We start from the raw sequence: 19,474 nt of genomic DNA, 5'->3' as shown, positions 1-19,474 counted from the left end.
ATGCCATCAAATGCAACACCAATAACTCCAGAAGCAACACCACCCTGGGAAAAGTGTGTGACTTCCAGAGCTAAAGAGCTCCTGGTGCGATTGTTATATATTTCACCTGGGACGGAGAAGAGCTGGGAAGACATTGAGATTTTTTAATATGACCTGCATATTAATTTGTCACATTTCCTAGATGCTGGCAGAAGACATGAAAGTCCTGACTTAATATCCTGAAAGATAAGGGACTCTTTCTCACAGCAACAGCACTGGCCAGAATATAATAATTTTCTTAGATTAATATCTCCTCACCCTGGTCCTAGGACAGGATAGGACACCGACTTTTTTGTACTCGTTGTTTGTTTTGTTTTTGAGACAGGGTTTCTCTATGTAGCCATGGCTGTCCTGAAACTCATTCTATAGACAGGTTGGCCTCAAACTCAAAGATCTGCCTGCCTCTGCTCCCTGAGTGCTAGGGTTAAAGGAGTGTGATACCATAGCCCAGCTTGAACACACTGGATATTGTGTTACAGGAAAACAGCACTGAGCTTAATACATCGAAATCGTTCGTGAGGGCCAGTAACTACGCCTGACTTTTGCCTGTTCCAGAGATAAAAACGCTTATTGTCTAAAGCTACTCACATAGACCTGACAAGGTAAACTGGAACAATGTCAACCAGAATGCCTTCTCGGAGGAAGTTCAGAAACACACAAAACCAGTGGAAGAAGGTCACGCGAGACTCATCATGACCAAGTTAGTTAATCTCTTGAGTCTCAATTCTTCATCTCTCAAGCGTGTATCATAATAGTAGTCATCTCTGGAATTAAAAAGATGAATTCATACATGGTAAAGTACTAGGCACTCGGAGGATGCTCAACTATTGTTGTTTTCATTCCTGCCCTCACTTTCTCACTACCAATACTACAAGGTTGTATTAGCTCATATTTTCCATTCTGTTCTTGTAGTCGTTCCCTGGCTCCCAACGAAGACCTCAGTTTATTATTCGCAGTCTTTCTTCACTTATTTGCTACTTTTCATCTACACCGTATCAGTCTGTAAGTCTACTTTAATTAATCTGTTTAGTAATGAACCCGCCCATCCATAAACTAAATGGTTAATATAACACTCTATGTCATATAGTGCTACTAGATGTAGAGATTGAAAAAGACATGATCACCACTCCCAGGATATTTGCTCTTTAGTTTGGAGGACAAATAAATAAGTCACATGAAATTACTGTTCATCAGGAAAGCAGAACATTTGGAATACAGGAGTGCTTCTATTTTCCTAATTAGAGGTGGGTGTGCTGCCTCACCAAGCATAAGGGTGCTGTCCATAAACGGTCACATCTCTCACCACTTTCCTTGATGGAGGTAAACCACTCCTGGGCCTTAACTGGATGAAAGGTCATTCTAAACTTGTAGGGCAGCTGAAATGTAGTACACTGTCCAAGGAGCGGAGTCTTATTTCTTTTTAACACAGGCAGCAACACTGGTGATAGAAATGAAGGTCAAGGAAATAAGGCTTCTGGAATCTGCTAATGTCTTTAAAGAAGACATTCAAGTAGGCTCTAGAAGAGCCATTCTTTCTCTTTTTATTTTTTTGTTTCTTTCTTTCCTTCCCTTTATCCCTGCCTTCATTACTTCCTTTGACAGGATCTTACTATATAGCTCAGGCTGGCCTCAAATGTGTAATTCTCCTGCATCAAGTGCTGGGATTTAAAGCCCATGTTTCACATCTGGCTTAGCAGAGCTGTTCTTTAAGAGAAAACAACTTAAATTTTGTCTTTTATTCTTAAGGAGCATATATAGTGCCCTTATTTTTTAAGATAGATTTTATGTCGCCCAGGCTGGCCTTGAGTTCACAATCCTTCTCTCATGTGCTTTACAGGCATGTGCTACCCTTCAGATGAGTGCGCCCATGTTCCACCGCTTATCAGCCACACATAACTTCCTCTCATGAAAACTCAGCCTCGCTCCTCATAGAAAGGACCATACACTATGGATTGCTAGCATATTCGCTAGTCTGTTACCGTCCTTCCTCCCCAGAGTTTAAGAGCTTTGAAGCAAGAAGTATACCTTATAAATCCCTTCTAACTGTTCCTCCCATTCCCAGGCGAGCCTGCATCAACTCAATAATAAGACAACCCGTTCCTTAGAAAACAATCTGTCTACAAAAAGGAATGATGTTGCGGAATGGCATGGTGTTTACAAGCAGAATCATGGTCATTTTATTTATAAAAATTCCCAGACTTCTTTGATCAGTCCCCCCTTATGGAATCAACAGAAACACTTTCCCCCAAGCAATTTGTGAGCCCAGACAGATTGGTTTCCCTCTTTTCACAGATAGAAAGTCAAGTGTTAAACTGGGCCAATCACATGCTAGTACAGTACTGCTAGGAATAGTAGCAAAGAAACAGTATCCCGAACTCTCACTTTAATCATTAGCCTGTCTTCTTTCTTGGTCTAATCCCTTTGATCCCGAGTCAGGAACCATTCCAAGTGTGATGTCAAAACTTCTTCCATGCTTCATCCTGGGAGATGAGTAGGAGGCAGGTGCCGATTGACTTCTAGCAAGGGTCGGGGAGTGCCAGTCACCTTCCAGCTATTGTAACTTTGGGGGTCAAGGGGAGAAGCTGACTCTTTAGCAAGATCAGGATCTGAAGGAGCCTCCAAATATGGTGGCAAAGGGACCTTTACAGGTATGGAAAAGGAAGAAAGCTGTGACAACAATAAACATTTGCCTGCTTACTGAATCTTATTATTCATTTATTGGGATTGGAACTAAGAGCATTTGGGAAGTCAATACTTCCTAATTTGATTCCAGATAAGGAAAGTATAATGGAGAATGACAGAGACTTGGAAAATACATTGAATTTGGACAGAGACATCTCAGTATACACAGCTAGGCCAAATTTAACTACCAACATCTACCAAAAATAAAAGAACCTGGCCAGGCATGATGACACAGGCCTTTAATATCTCAGCCCTTGGAAAGTAGAGACAGGCAGAGCTCTATGAGTTCAAGGTCAACCTGGTCTAAATAGTAAGCTCCAGACAGCCAGAGCTACAAAGAGAGACCATGTCTCAAAAAATAAAAATAAAAGAACCTTAGAGCACTATAGCTACAATAAATTATCAGGCATTTTCCATTTAAAATGTGAAAGAAATACACATAACATTTTTTACAGTGCTGGGGATGGAATTCAGGCTCACGTAATATTATGCCAAAGTTCTGCTACTGAGTTGCACCTCCAGCCCTGATAACAATACATTTTAATTGGCCTTATTTAGAGCAGTTTTGGGTCACAGCAAAATGGAGCATAAAAATGACTCTTAAACGCTCCCTGCTTCCTTCCATATCTTTCCCCACTACCAATATCCTCCATCAGGGCAGTACACTTCGTCCAACTGATGAGCCCACAAAGCTATCACACAAAGCCCATAGTTTACATTAGGATTTACTCTACGTGTCAAGGGCAAAATGACAGATGTCCATTATTACAGCATCATTCGCAATAGTTTCACAGTTCTCCAAATCCTCTGTATTTTATGGTTCATTAGTTCTTTTTACTAACTCTTGGCAACCACTGACTACTTTTTCAAGACAGGGTTTCTCTGTGTAACCCTGACTGTCCTGGAACGCACTCTGTAGACCAGGCTGGCCTCAAAATCACATAGATCCTCCTGCCTCTGCTTCCCTAGTGCTGATATTAAAAACGTGCACCATGGCCGCCTAGCTCCACTGACATATTTATAGTATATAGTTTTACCTTTTCTACAGTGGTATACAATTAGAACCATACAGTATGTAACCTCTTCATATTGTCCAAAAAGATAGATATTTGTTAGTATAACATTTTTGTATCCATAGTCATAGGAGATATTGTTCAATATAGGACTGTCATCTATATTTCATTGTAAACAATTTAATCGATACTTGAAAATTGATAGGATGTATATGCTAAGCCTATAGCAACACTAAGAAAACAAAAAGTATACATAAATTTTAAAAATTAAAATGTTGCATTTGATGGCAATGTAATTTTAATAACTTAGTAGCTAAAATATGTACTTAAAATTAGAGTACTAACTGGAGGGCAGAGGAAATGACTCAGTGGGTCAAGTGATTTGGAGAAAAGCATGAAGATCTGACTTAAATCCCAAAACTCACTAACAACATAAGCAATAGTCGAGAGGTTACCTTAAATGCCCTTCTCTGACAATGAGATTGAAGACTACCTAATAAGCCATCCTAGAGCCTTCATCCAATAGTTGATGGAATCAGAAGCAGACACCCACAGCTAAACACTGAGCTGAACTCTGGAATCCAGTTGCAGAGAGAGAAGAGTGATGAGCAAAAGGGTCAAGACCAGGCTGGAGAGACCCACAAAACAGCTGACCTGAACAAGGGGGAGCACATGGACCCCAGACTGATAGCTGAGAAACTAGCATAGGACTGTTCTAGAACCCCTGAATGTGGATGTCAGTTTGGAGGTCTGGTTAATCTGTGGGGCCTCTGGTTGTGGATCAGTATTTATCCCTAGTATACGAATGGACATTGGGAGCCTATTCCACATAGAGGGATATTGTCTCAGCCTAGATACAAGGGGGAGGGCCTAGGCCTTGCTCCAAATGATGTGGCAGACTTTGAAGATCCCCCATGGAAGGCCTCACCCTCCCTGGGGAGCAGAAAGGGGATGGGATAGAGAATTGGTAGGGGACAGGGGAGGGAGAGGGAACTGGGATTGTCATGTAAAAGAAGATTATTTCTAATTTAAATTTTTAAAAAGAAAGCACATGTCATATCTCTCTGCTCTTGACTGTGAATGTAATGTGACTAACTTGCTTCAATCTCTGCTGCTGTGACTTCCTACATAGATGCACTATAACCTAGAATTTATAATAAAACGAATGGTTTCTTTCCTAAAAAATTAAAATGTTGCATTTAAAAATATACTTAATATAAAAATATCAGAAAAGGAATATACAGGAACAAAGTAAACAGGCATGACACATATAGAAAACAAGAAGCAGGTGGGCATAAATCCAACTATACCAGTAATGATATTGAAGCTGGGCGGGGAAGCACATGCCTGAAATCCCAGCACTTGGGAGGCTAAAGTAGGACAGCTTGGACTTCAGGCTCATCTCCAAAATAGCGACATCGATGATACTAAATAAGCTATCTGAAGGGCAGAGGTTTCAAGAATAGATTAAAAGACATAGCTAATATACGCTACTTTAAAAACATATTGTAGATTCAAAAATATAAAGTATATTGAAAGTAAAAGAAAGGGAAAGATATACAAAAAGCAAACACAAGAAAGCTGGGCAGACACGGAAATAGGAAAGGCACATGCTGGGCAGAAGAAGGGGTCCAAGAGGGAGTGGGGGTGGCAAGATCATTATATACATGTCTAAATTTATGAAAGAATGAATAAAATATCTTAAATAAAGAAAGCAGAACAAGGTAGTTTTAAGGAAAAAATACTAGAACATAAAAGACACGTTTTGTGCCGGGCTGTGGTGGTGCGCGCCTTTAATCCCAGCACTCGGGAGGCAGAGGCAGGCGGATCTCTGTGAGTTCGAGGCTGAGCTGGACCCACAGCCTCCAAAACAATACAGAGAAACCCTGTCTCGAACAAACCAAAAAAAAAAAAAAGACAGGTTTTGTAATGAGAAAAGTTCAACTCCACTCTAGTATTTGGAAAGCAAATTAAAAGTTTAGATTCCTAGCCCTCCTCAGCCCCAAACAGCAGTCCAGAAGAGGCAGGCTCAGTGGCTGCCTCTGGACCACTCTCTTCTATTCTGTTGCTGTGAGTGCTCACACTTGGAACAATAGCTCAAGGGCACAGGAACAGAGGGTGACAGTGGCTAAGACACCTAATGTGGTGCTGGTTGTCAGTGGTTTCTTTGATGGAATGTTCACATTCCAACCAGGGGGTCACATAGTAAAACTTCCCTTCATCAACTTCATGAAATTATACAACATAGATGGATGTCATGGAGAAGCATGACTATCAGACACACACATTTGGGAAACCAGCCTATACTTTAGGCAATCACTCCATCAGTGATTGTGTGGAAGCATGGGCAAAAGTCTTTGCAGTCTTACTCAGACCAGTAGGCAGGCATATGGTTAATCCTATCTCCAGTAAGTCTATGGGACCTCTAACAGTGTAACCAGTATTTATACCTAGTGCAAGAACTGGCTTTTTGGAGCCCATGTCCTATGGAGGCGTACTCTGTCAGCCTAGATACAGGAGGGGAGGGCTTTGGTACTGCCCTAAATGATGTGACAGGCTTTGATGATTTCCCATGGGAGGCCTCACCCTCCCTGAGGAGTGGATGGGGGATAGGATGGGGGGGTCAGTGGGAAGAGTGGGATGACAGGAGGGAGAGGGAACTGGAATTGGTATGTAAAATAAGAATGTTTTAAAAATAAAAAAACTAAAGAAAAAACAACATAAAAAATAAAAGGGAGTGATAGACGGGAACTGGCAGAATACTTACAAAGTGGTCGATTGTCTAAGACAGGATGCAATTAACTACATTAAACCATTTGTCCTTTACATGGGGTTGAATTTACCACACCTTACCCTTCACCATCTTCAGGAGAAAACTTTGGCTTTTCAACATTTCACACAACCTCTTTATTGGCTTGAAAAAGTAGCTTGTGGTGTCATTAAAATCCCAAAGTGGTTGCTTTTGTCAGAAATGCACCCTGTGGATTATTATTCTTCCTATACAAAAAGCTTCACTGGGAAGTTTACCGAAAAGGAAATTAAGAACATTAGAGTTTTTTGTTACGCTGTTCGTGCTGAGAAAGATGCCATGGTAGCTGAAATTCTTTTGGCTCTTCAGAAATTTTCTTCTTCAGGAAAACTATGGCTATGTGTACAGAGCTGGCCAAGGAACACTGGCAGTTTTATAAAATGAGTACGTATGAAGCTTGTGCCCATGTTCCATTTTTGATGATGGGACCAAGAATAAAGGCCAACCTCCAAGTAACAAATATGGCTCCTTCGGGGGATATTTACCCCACCATGTTTGATGTTTGCTGGGATTCCTCTGCCTTGGCCAGGAATGGATACCTTTTGTTGCCACTGTTATCAGAACCATCTACAAATGAACATACATACACTTCTGTCTGCCTTGGGTTCTGTGGGAATTGTACGGATTCTATGTAAATGCTTCTACCCACATGATGTGAATTGGCAGTGGAAGTGCATAGTGATGGTGCTTCGGTGGGATCTCAACTTCTTGATCTTTCCTCGGATCTGGTTGAACTAATAAATACTGTTACAAGATTTCCAGAAATTACTTATTCTGTAGACCAGAAGCTTCATTCTATTACAAACTACCCTGAGGTGTCCACCAAAACAATAGAGGGCAGTTATGATGTGGAAACAAAGCATAGGATAAAATTATTCAAATGTTATGGCATGTTAGGTGGCATCAAGAGTGGCCAAAAGGACCAAGGAAGTATGAAAACACAATCTACCACTCTTCTCTAGTAGCAGAGGGCAATAATAAAACAGGGTTCTTGAGGTATGTATGAATACGCTTAGGCATATTGAAGCGAAACAGCAGCCATAATTACTAATTTTACTTACTTTTAAAAATATACACTATAAACTTCATTTGATGGCTCAGTTGGTAGAGGAGGGGGACTGTAGGTGGAGGTAGTATAATATTCATTATATCTTAAGACCAATGATTACAGAACTATGTATTTTCAAAATGATTACTACTAAGACTTTATTGTTACAGATTTCTGACAACTTAATAGTGGAACTTTCTCTGGATAATATAAAATGTGAAATATTTTTAATAACTGTTGGTTAGTATTTATGAATCATGATGTTTCATGACTTACTTGTATTTGATGAGACTATTTGCTTGTATTGATATATTATAACTATTTAATGGGACATAACCCCTGGATATCCTTATTTCACTACTCCTTTCTGTTTCTTTTTTAAATAAATGGCTTCTGCAGAAGGGAAATCTTCAAAAGGTATAAAGAGGATGCAAAATCTCCTTTCTTTTCCAGTCAGGCCCCTTTCCAAAAGACAACTACTTAAACCACCTTGTTTGGATTTTTTTTTTTTGTGGACAAGCTAAACATTTGCCACCAAATGGGCATATTCTTTACACATACATGCAAGCACACACTCCATTGGTAATATGCTATATTGTTTCTTCTTGCATATTGCAATCTGGTTTATTTATTGATTTCCAATTAACAGTAAATACTGAGAAGTGAAATTGCTGAATCAAGAGTATCAATACAATTTTTCTAGATTTTGTCGTTACTTCTAAAGAAGTTTGGATAGTTGGTGTTCTTGCCAGCCTGATAGCAAATCTTTTACTTTTTAAATAAATTTTATTTAAATTAGAAACAATCGTATTTTACATATCAATCCCAGTTCCCCCTCCTTCCCAGCCTCCCATGCCCCATCCACTCCCCAGGGAGGATGAGGCCTTCCATGGGGATCATTGAAATCTGTCAAGCCATTTGGGGCAGGGCCTAGGCCCTCTCCCATGTATCTAGGCTAAGAGAGTATCCCTCCATGGGAAATGGGCGCCAGAAGTCCTTTCATGCACTAGGGATACATCCTGGTTCCACTGCCGGAGGCCCCATAGACTGCCCAGGCCTCCTAACTGACATCCACGTTCAGGGGTTCTGGTTCAGTTCTATGCTGGTTTCCCAGCTATCAGTCTGGGGTCCATGAGCTCCACCTTATTCATGTCAGCTGTTTCTGTGGATTTCTCCAGCCTTGCCTTCACCCCTTTGCTCATCACTCCTCCCTCTCTTCAACTGGATTCCAGACGTTCAGTTTAGTTGTAGGTGTCTGCTTCTGCTTCTATCAGCCACTGATGGCATATAAGATAGTCATCAATTTCATTATCAGGAAAGGGCATTTAAGGTAGCCTCTCCACTATTGTTTATATTCTTAGTTGGGGTCTTCTTTGTAGATCTCTGGACATTTCCCTAGTGCTAGATTTCTCTTTAAACCTATAATGGCTCCCTCTATTAAGGCATCTCTTTTAATGAAAAGCTGTGTGGTAAGGAAGCTACAAAAAACAGTGAGATAAACATTAATCAAGCAAGAAGGAAAGAATTAAAATGAGAAGAATGAAACGAACAAAGTACGCACTCAAAGAAGAGTCTATGAGCAAAATCATAACCCTGTTCTTTGAAAGGATCAACAATGCCAGTAAACATCTACTATGTTTACAAAGAGGGGAAAAAAGGCCTCGAATTACTAAAATCACTTGCTAACTAGATTTACAAAGGAAAGCAGTAAGTGGTGTGTTTTTTAACTTCTTGGAATGTTTTATTTATCTATTTATTATTTTATGCATATCAGAGCTTTGCTTGAATGTCGGGTTGTACACTGCATGCTTGCAGTGTCCACAGAGACCAGAAGAGGGTGGGGAATCCCCTGGGACTGGAGTTACAAAGGGCTGTGAGAGGAGTTGGTTAGTGGATGGGAAAGAATATGATCAAAATATATTCTATGAAAAAACTAAAATAAAATGTTTTAGAAATGAAGTGAGAGAGGAGATCTCTCCTCCCCCCAAAAGTAAGAGTTAAGAATAGGGCTAGGCATGTTTACTTGGCCCCTAGGCATGATTGTCAGTACAGAACTCCAGTCAAAATCAAAGCAGTTGAAAATACACCTTCTTCCTTTAAAAGAGCACTGGCTACTCTTTCAGAGGACGCAGGTTCAATCCCCAGAAGCCATGTGGTGGCTCACAACTGTCTGTGCATTTTTTGAGGTTTATTTATTTTTATTTTGTGTGTGTCAGTGTTTTGCCTGCATGTGTGTCTGTGCACCTCGCGCGTGAGTGGTCCCCATGGAGGAGAGAAGAGGGTAAGAGAAGAGGGTGTTGGATTCCCCACTGGGAACTGGAGTTATGGGCAGTTCCTAGTCACATTGGGTGCTGGAAATTGAACTCGGATCCTCTGAAAACGCAGTCAATGCTTTTAACAGGTGAGTCATCTCTTCAGCCCTACCACAGGCCTTAAAGTGACAGGCCATCTCCTATCCATTTTGCTGCAGTGATAAATCTGTCATTATATATCAAGTCTCCATATTATAGGAATTTGTTTGGAACCATTCTTTCTTTGTTCCTTCTGTCATTCTACTTCTGCCAATATTACCCTGTCCTGTTTACCGTAGTGTTACAATAAGCCTCATGTCTTGGGCTGAGGAGATGGCTCAGGCAGTAAATTGCCTGTTACACAAGCATGACAAGCAGAGTTGGGATCATCTAAGGAGTCGGCCAAGGTGGTGCACATCTTGAATTCTAGTACTGGTGGGGTGGAAAGAGGTAGGAGGATCCCTAAAAGCCATTGGTGAGCCAGTGTAGCCAATTGCTGAGCTCCATGTTAAGTGAAAGCCTCTGCTTTTACACACGCGCATGTTTGCATGCATACATACATACATACATGAACACATGCATAGATAAAATAAATAAAATTTTTGTTTTAAAAAATAGACCTCACATTTGGGAAATTAAGTCTTTTATTTTCTGTTTCTTCAGAAATGTCTTAATTATTGCTTGCTTTCACAAGCATTGCAATATTTTTTTGGTTAAAACACCTGCATACTATGTACGTTGAAAATGACTATGTGGAAATAAAACTACCAGCAGTAGTTTTCATTTAATGTGAAATATGAATAACTTGTTCCTCCAAGCTGAGAATGGGAACTTACTTCGTATTTTGAATTTACTAGACTAAGTCTGGCATTTTTCTTTTGTGGTGCTGAGCATGGAACCCAGGTCTTCCACAATGCTGGGTAAACATTCAACAGCTAAGCTACGTCCCAGTCTGGATGTCACCGATTTATTGTCTGTGCATACTGATGTCCTTGGAGGGGCCCTGAGGAGAGCAGCTCATCCTGGGGAAAACAAAGGCCTGGGTGAAAATGAGTGTTAGGGTTAAAACGGTGAGAGCAGGAATACTGCGAGGTAAATAACGCTTGCTGCTGACAATGAGATAGCCAAGATGACAGGACAGGGCGCTGGGCAAAACAACAAAGCTGTTCTGGGCAAGCTGTGCCCAGCTCCCAAGTCCTGATTCCTGGGGAGGATGTGCGAGGTATTTGTTGCCTTTCCCCTAGTAAACTCAGATTTTAGCACAGCTAGGCCTCTATACATATTCTTGCATCTAATGTATCTAACAGATTGAATGCATTGGAACAGACTGAATTGTGGGTAAAGGTGGCTTCTAAGAAAGCCTCTGCCTATTCCAGGAAGGAGAGCACTCCAGACTGCCCCAAGGGTGGGCAAGGGGAGGAGAAATGGTAGGTTAGCGTTCATGTGCCCAGATATTAAAGGCAGCCCTTTGCTGTTGCTGCTCTGTCTGGAGGGTATGCTTGCATTCTGCTTTCCTTGCCTGCTGGAGTGAATCTTGATTATTTGCATGCTTTACCTGATCTCCAGCGTGAATTCTCCTTTAGAAGCTTGAATACTAAGAGTGCCGCAGTTGGCATCAGAGGGAACATGAGAATAGGCATCTTTCCCCAGCCTTTTCATTTTTGGCTCTGTCTAGCCTCCTAGTTTTCTTTGTTACCCCACTGCCACACACACACACACACACACACACACACACACACACACACACACACACACACTGCTTTCCAGACACCTCAGACTCTACATCCTCTTCACAGGACAAGGACTTCCATGATTCTGAGGCACCCGTGTGCCATTTTAATGCTCTTTGCTCTGTTTCATACTTATTGTTCTCCCAAATCACCCATGATGCTACTTCAAGTTCTTCAAGACTCTTTTATTTAAAAAAGATTCATTTATTTTAATTTTATGAGGATGAATGTTTTGCTTGCACGTCTTTTGTGCATCTGAGGAGGCCAGAAAAGGATTACAAACGTCCTGGAACTGGATTCACCGATAGTTGTGAGCTGCCATGTGGGTGCTGGGAATTAAACCTGGGTCCTTTGGAAGAGCAACCAGTGCTCTTAACCACTGAACAGTTTCTACAGCCCCTTCTCAAGATTCATGAAGGCACAGTTATCTTTCTGGGCTCTGAACTCTGGAATTGTTTGTTTCTTGTGTGCTACAGAATTAGCATATTCATTTACAAGTGTGCGTTTCATATTAGGTTGTGAGTCTATCTGAGGTAGAGTAGATGGGGTATTTACTTTTTTTAATCACTAGTAACTAGCACAAACTAATCTTCTCAGGGGGCCAGAGATATGACACAGGGGTTAAGAGCATGTACTGCTCTTCCAGGGGACCTACATTCAAGTCCCAGCACCAACATAAGTTGACTCACAAACACCTGTAACTCCACCTCCTCGGGTATCAACACCTATGGCATCTTCAGGCACTTGCATTCCTGTGCACACACAGACACATAATTAAATATGATTTTTAAAAAGTTTAAATAAACTACTCAATAAGTACTAATTTTTATATTTATCTATTATTTAATTAAAATATAATGACATCATTTCTCCCTTTCCTTTTCCATGTCTGACCCATCACACTTTTATGGTGTCCTCTTCTTTTATTTATTCTTTAAAATTTCATTTTATATTTTGACTACAGTTCTCCCTCCCACCTCTCCTCGTGCCCCCCTCACCTCCCCTACCAGGCCACCCCCTTGGATTGATCTAGAAAAAAACCATCCTCAGTGAGGTAACCCAGACTCAGAAAGATAAATATTAATTTATCAAAGACAAAAAAAGAGAATCAACTAAGTATTGAGACAATAAAGGCTCTACTGGTGAGGCTGATCACTGGGGACAGACTCTGGTCTTTAGTACCTGCACCCGGAAAAGGAATGTATGACATTAGGAGGCAGTGCTTTTGGAATGTTACTTGAAAATGCTAGAACTAAATGTGTGTCTTTAGGGATTCAGGAGACTGGGCATGAAAGGATCTCAGATTTCATTTTATTCTGTTTACCCAAGCTAGCAAGTTAGACCACACAATTGTTTTTTAAGTTTGTGGTATTACGTAGATATTTTTAAAAACAGAGACGTTCTCTTAATGTCAGAACAATTATCCGTCTCAGAAATGAACATGAATACAATAATATTATTAGATGTGCCAATTTTTTATTTTAAATTAGGTTTCATCACTGTTGAACTAGTGACATTTGTAGCAAAAGAAAAAAATATGGTCCAGGATCTGACCCAGGACTATACACAGTATTTAATTACTATAACCTTTTAGATTCCTCTAAACCTTTCACAGTTCCTCAATCTCTGTCTGGATGTGACTTTTTCAACAACTAAAGGTCTGCTATTTTTAGAATGTCTCTTAATTTGTTTTTTCTGCTGATTCCTCATTATTAGATTTAGTGTGTGCATCCTGGTTGAGAGTGTCACAGAACTGCTGTTGTTTCTTTCTCTTTTTAAAGATTGGTTTATTTCTTTTTGGTGTATGGATTTTTCTCGCATGTGTGGCTGTGCACCTCTTGTATACCCAGTGCCCATGGAGGCCAGAAAAGGGAGTTGGAACCCCTGGAACTGGAGTTACAGATCGCTGAGTCCTCTTGGGGCTGTTGGGAACTGAACCCAAATTCTCTACAAAAACATCAAGTGTTCATAACTACTAAGCCATCTTGCCAGCACTGATGTTTCTGTACTGTGTATCATACTGGAGACACTGGAGACTGTTTTGTCCTTTGGTTCACGATTTAAACTTTGTTTACTTCCTGAACATGGCCCCAAATAGGGGACTTCTTTCTTTCACTGTAAAGTTATATGCTACATTGTAATCAATGAGCATAATTGAAAATAATTATTACACTGAAATAAATACATATTTATGGATTCTTTGAGACTTGCAAAGGTACTTTCTCCACTCATAATTTCACCTGCTGGTTTCAGCAACTGTTAATGATTATTGCCCAAAACAAATACTACTATGTTGATTTCCAAGAGATAATTTTTGAATTCCATCATCCCCCTTGCATTTATCAACTGGTATTTTACCTTATGAAAGCGTTTATTTATTTCAGTATGTACTTGTGAACATTTGTTGTATATGGATTATAATCTGTTACTGTCATCTATGCTGTTCATTTTGTCATGTATTTGGCCATTTGGTATGATTTCAGGTCATCTTCTGTGTCCCTTTGACATTTATCTAACATGTTTTCAATATCTCCTTATTTTCTAGTAGTGTAAGACACATTCCTTGTTCCACCCTGGATCTAGAGATTTCTCCAAGTTTTCTGTTCCTTTTGATATCTAGATATCAAAATACGTGCATTAGATGTGCTCATTGCTGCTAGGGTTTATTTGTTGTTAGGAACAGTTGCACATATCAGTAGTCATGAACTCACACTGACTACAGTGCTTCAGAGCCCAAACAAGACTATCTTATAACCATCTTCCTTTATATTTTGTGACTCCCTGCTCTGACACCAAGAAACCTCATGCTTGTTATTCTCAAGTATATTTCCAGCAATTTTCAGACCTGCTGAACTGTATCAGTGCATAAAATACACCGTTTCTTACAATTTGTGTTTGCCTTGATGATATTTAGTCAAAATGATGTGTTAAAACATTTCTTTGTATATTTTCCCTCTATGCATAGTTTCCAAAATGATTGTTATGTAAATGAAATATAGCTAGGTTTGTTTGCTTTTGATTACATTCCATTTTAGGGTCCCATCTCACCTTCTTAATTTTTGAATTTATTTAGGGAAACAACGTACCTTTGTAATCAGCAAATTTTTGAAGACTTCACACATTTTTGTGCAAATATTGCCTAGTATTTTCATTGTGTTGCTTCTGTACAGCAGCAAACACGCAGCATTGCTTTACTTTGCTCTTTTCATACCCCTCAAACACACTCAACAGCACTTTCCCACTGTTTCTTCTTATGACTGAGACCTTGTTTCTGAAATGAATTTCTTTTCTTGATGTATAGCCTTTTCAGTTTTTTTTACTGTGCTTGTGTATATGGAAGTACCTTTATTTTACTACTGTGCATGCAAAATAACTTTGCTGTTCATCACTTCAAAGTTAACAGACTTATTAGCCCTTGAAGGAAATTCTTTCCCTTATAGAGGTTGCATCTTTTCTAACTGTCTTTTTAAAGTTAATGTTATGGATATAATTTTGTTTTATGTATTGTTGTGAAAATAATGGAAAGGTATACCTTGCCTACTATTGACAACTTCTGAATTGTTGAGGGGCCACATTCAAAACATAGCATTCAGGAGCAAAGCAAAATATTTTAGATATAGTGGAAAAAAGATGAAAAGAGCATCAGGGACTCAGAATTAAGGATTAAACATAGACTGTTTTAATTAATGTTACAAGGCTTTAGAGAGAAGCCTGGATTTGAGCAAGAGTTGAAAAGATTCTGAAATAGACCAAGTTTTGTCTGGTGGATGCAGCAAATGTCCTGATGTCTCTATCATTGAATGAGAACTACGGCAGCTGCTAGGCTAGATACGCATAGTAGTGAGCATGTCAGCAAGAGAAAGAAAGAAGGGAACCATCCTGGCTTTCAAACTATGGGTGACTGTCAATAATAGACCCATTTAAAAAGCCTAGGTTTTCTGGTCCTTTTTACCTTTTTGATCATTCCTTCTTCATCTCCAGTTTCTCTAACTCTTAAGTATTTCTGTTCCTTAGTCTGTTCTAAGACTTTCAAATCCTTCAAATTCTCACTGAGTTATCTATTCCACTCCGATGTCTTTATACTAACTAAATTGCTTCCTTTTAAGCTTCAAAATTTAACATACAGCTTCCCTGTATTACTAACGGCTCAAAACTATCAGAGCAATGTCAGAAATAATGGCATGGTAAGGAAGAAAAAAGCTTCCACAAAAGGAACAGAATAGCAGTTGAAATGGTTAAGAATCAGGTTTTTTAAAAATGTCACCTACACTGTGATAAGAATAAGCTTGGGGATTGGGGAGATGGCACTTGGTCCATTTGCAGAGGACCCCAGCACCCACATAGTGTCTCATAACTCTAGTTCCAGGGAATCCAATATCCTCTTCTGACCTCTGTAGGCACCAGGATCACCTGTGGTGCAAATTCATACATACATGGCAAGTAAAACACTCAGAAACACACACACACACACACACACACACACACACACACGAATAAGCTCTTTGGTGTTTTAACTTGTTTCCTGACTATTTACTTTTCTCCAGCTTTGGAGTTATTGAAAACTGACATTCTAGATTCGTGTGGAAACACAAGAACGGACAACTGTTAGAAGAGGCAGAATGGAGCTACTGCTCATGTAAAGCCCTATGACCTTATTATTGTCACTAATTGAACTGTTTCATCATTTTCTAGAAGAGCTCATTCAAAAATGTGTCCTTATTGAACTAATTCAGTTTGCTTTTTCATTGAGTTGAACATGGCAAGTGGTGTTTGTTTGTAATCATGGCCATTTGATAAACAAACATTGGAACAAATAATGTAGGATGACAAAAAAAATCTCAAAATGAAAAACTTGAAATAAAGGTCCATAGAGTGCTGACAAAGTTCTGCCAGTCCTGGGGAACCTTGAAAACCACACACATGAGCAGGACTGTGTATTCACAAGAAAGACCGGTGAAGAGCCATCATCTTCACTTCAAGCTGTGCTGAGGCCCTACAGAAACAGATGTGACAAAGAATGCAAAGTTTCAAATTGTGAAACTGCGTGTTGAATGTCTCTGAGTGAACACAGCACCTCAAAGAAGACTATCAAACGTCCTGGTTCCAGCATTTCAAAAACGATTACTCTCATCACCAAACTAAACAGAGACTTCAGTTATCACACGTGACAATGAGTCTAAACATTACAGATTCGCTTCAGTATGCCATTACACAAACAGGAATAATAACAAAATAATTAGTGATTAAAAATCTAATTTCCACGATTGCCATATTACATGACTTAAAATATTGTTTTTAAGAAATAAAGTTGAGACATACAAAAAACAGCAAAGATGGTGATATGCCGATAAAGAAAAAAAATAGGAATGGTCCCTGAGAAAGCACAGATACAGTACTTGTAATATGAAGTTTATAAGTGCTGAAATAGAGGAACTCAAAGCTACAGAAGCGTTATATGATATCTCCAACTAGAGATTATCAGTAAAGAGATAACTATTATAAAATAGAAAGTGTGGAGTTGAGTCAGGTGGTGGCGGCACACACCTTTAATCCCAGCACTCGGGGGACAGTAGCAGGGGGATCTGTGTGTGAGTCCAGCCTGGGCTACAGAGTGAGTTCCAGGACAGGAAGGGCTACAAAATAAAGAGACCCTGTCTCAAAAAAATGAAAAAAAAAGAAGAAAAGGGCCAGGCAGTGTTGGCACACACCTTTAATCCCAGCACTTGGGAGGCAGAGGCAGGCAGATCTCTGTGAGTTCCAGTCCAGGCTGGTCTGCAAGAGCGAGTTCCAGGACGACCTCCAAAGCCACAGAGAAACCGTGTCTCAAAAAACCAAAAAAAGAAAAAAGAAAAGAATGTGTGGAGATGAAAAGTAAAATAACTGGTGCAACTAATCACTATAGGAACTTGACCATAGAATTGAGTAGGCACAAGAAAGAATCAGTGAACTCAAAGATAAGTTAGTGAATATTGCTAATACCAATGCATAGAAAGAATCCCAATGCATAGAAAGAATAAAATAACGCATAACGAACAGAGACCCAGGGACCTATTGGACATGACCAAGTACACTAACGTGAGTGCAATGGGAGGCCAAGAAGGAGAAGGAACAAAACATGGGGACAGGTATATTTGAAAGATGGTAAAAAAACAAATCCTGAATTTCATTTATAGTTGCATGATAACATGAATCTACAATCCAAGAAATGAAACAAATTCCAAACAGGATAAACGCACAGTTCCATGCCTAATTATATCATAACAAACCACTGAAAAACAACAAAATTTGCTAGCAAAAAGGGGATTTCACAAGAGATTTTCACCAAAATTAAAAGTTACACATCTTATGAGAAACTGTAGAGGCTAGAAGGCGGCAGTAAGATAACATTAAACATATTCAAATAAAAGTATTGTCACCTACACATTCTAAATCTAAGTTGAAAGAGGTGGTGAATGCCTAAAATCCCAGCTACTTGGAATCTGAAGCAGGAGAGCCACCAGTACAAGATCAGCCTGGGAAACATAGTGAAAGCCTGTCTTACAAAAGGAACTGCATACACAGTAAGACTATTCATCAAAATGTAAAAGAAGCTGAGGATGGTGGTACATGGCTGTGATCCCAGCACTTGAGGCACCAAGGTAAAATGACAAGGTTCAGGACAGCGAGAGCCAAAGGAAGATATGATCTCAAAGAAAAAAGAAGTAAAAAGAAATTGGAGAGTTCCAGATTAACAAATAGGTATATTGCTGGTAGACCTACCTGATTTACAAGAAATGCAAAAAAAGGGAGCATTCCACCTGAAGTGAAAGGACATTAATAGCATAGATACACATAAGAGTGAAAAAATAAGCTGGTAACTACGTAAATAAGCATAAATGGCAGTATGTTTCCCCCTTTGCATCTCTTTCTTTGGGCCACATCTTCAATTCACTGGTGAAAAACAAATGGATCCTCATATCATAGGTTGATTGAGACAGTTGAACACATGACACTTGACATTGGTCAGATGAGATTGGCAGTAGATTTTAAGTCAAAAATATTGACAGCCTAAAGGAGGAGGAGCCTTTCTACCATTCTATGCAGCAAGAAATTGTACTTGATAACAGAGTAAACAGCAGGGTTTTGGGAGATAGACATGTAGGATCACGATTTTTATGTGCCCCCTGGTTCCTGCAGAATGATACATTAGCTTGCTTGAATAATTTCATGGACTTTTCAAGGACTGATGCCTCCCACAAAGGGATAAGCAAGAACTGTGCTAAGTTCATATATTAAATATTGGGGATTGCTTAGGGAGCATAGTAGAGAAGGGAATAATGGTTAAGCGATTTTATATCCTTGTATTTTCCCAGATGTCAAAGAAGTGCTTAATTTTAAGACTTGTGGCAGGATTGACCCCTTGGTACCATCACACCAATTTAAACTGGTGATGACTGAGAGTTGTGGAGGAGCATCTTCCTAAGAAGTGAAGTAGGTACTTCACAAGGAGCATGAGGGTCACATGGTTAGGTGGTCATCGAAAACCATGAACATTACAGGTATCCCCCATATAGCTAATAATGGCATTTGAAGGACCTATATAGCATTGATATAGACAATATTTGCCTTCCCATACATGAATTTATAATCAGTGCCTATGACAAAAATGACATTCAGTAGGGTCGATTTGTCATTTTTTCTAATTTTAAATTTTAATTTTAAATAGCTTGTTTTACATGTCAATCCCAGTTCCCTCTCCCTCCCCTCCTCCTGCATCCCCATCCTCCCCAGCCTCCCACCCTACTGCCAATTCCTTCCACATAGGAGATATCTAGAGTCTGTCATTTCACTCAGGGTAGGGTCCAGGCACTCCCCTAACAGTC

At 39.7% G+C, this 19,474-nt stretch overlaps 1 pseudogene; it reads left to right on the top strand.

Moving 5' to 3' along the window:
* Nucleotides 1–7,549, top strand: LOC101830551 (annotated as a pseudogene).
* Nucleotides 7,550–19,474: the final 11,925 nt, after the last annotated feature.

The sequence above is a fragment of the Mesocricetus auratus genome, unplaced genomic scaffold, assembly GCF_017639785.1.
Source record: "Mesocricetus auratus isolate SY011 unplaced genomic scaffold, BCM_Maur_2.0 Super-Scaffold_100003, whole genome shotgun sequence".
NCBI classification, from domain to species: Eukaryota; Metazoa; Chordata; class Mammalia; order Rodentia; family Cricetidae; genus Mesocricetus; species Mesocricetus auratus.
The sequence above is the reverse complement of the archived record's forward strand: the minus strand, read 5'-3'. Positions and strand labels throughout refer to the sequence as shown.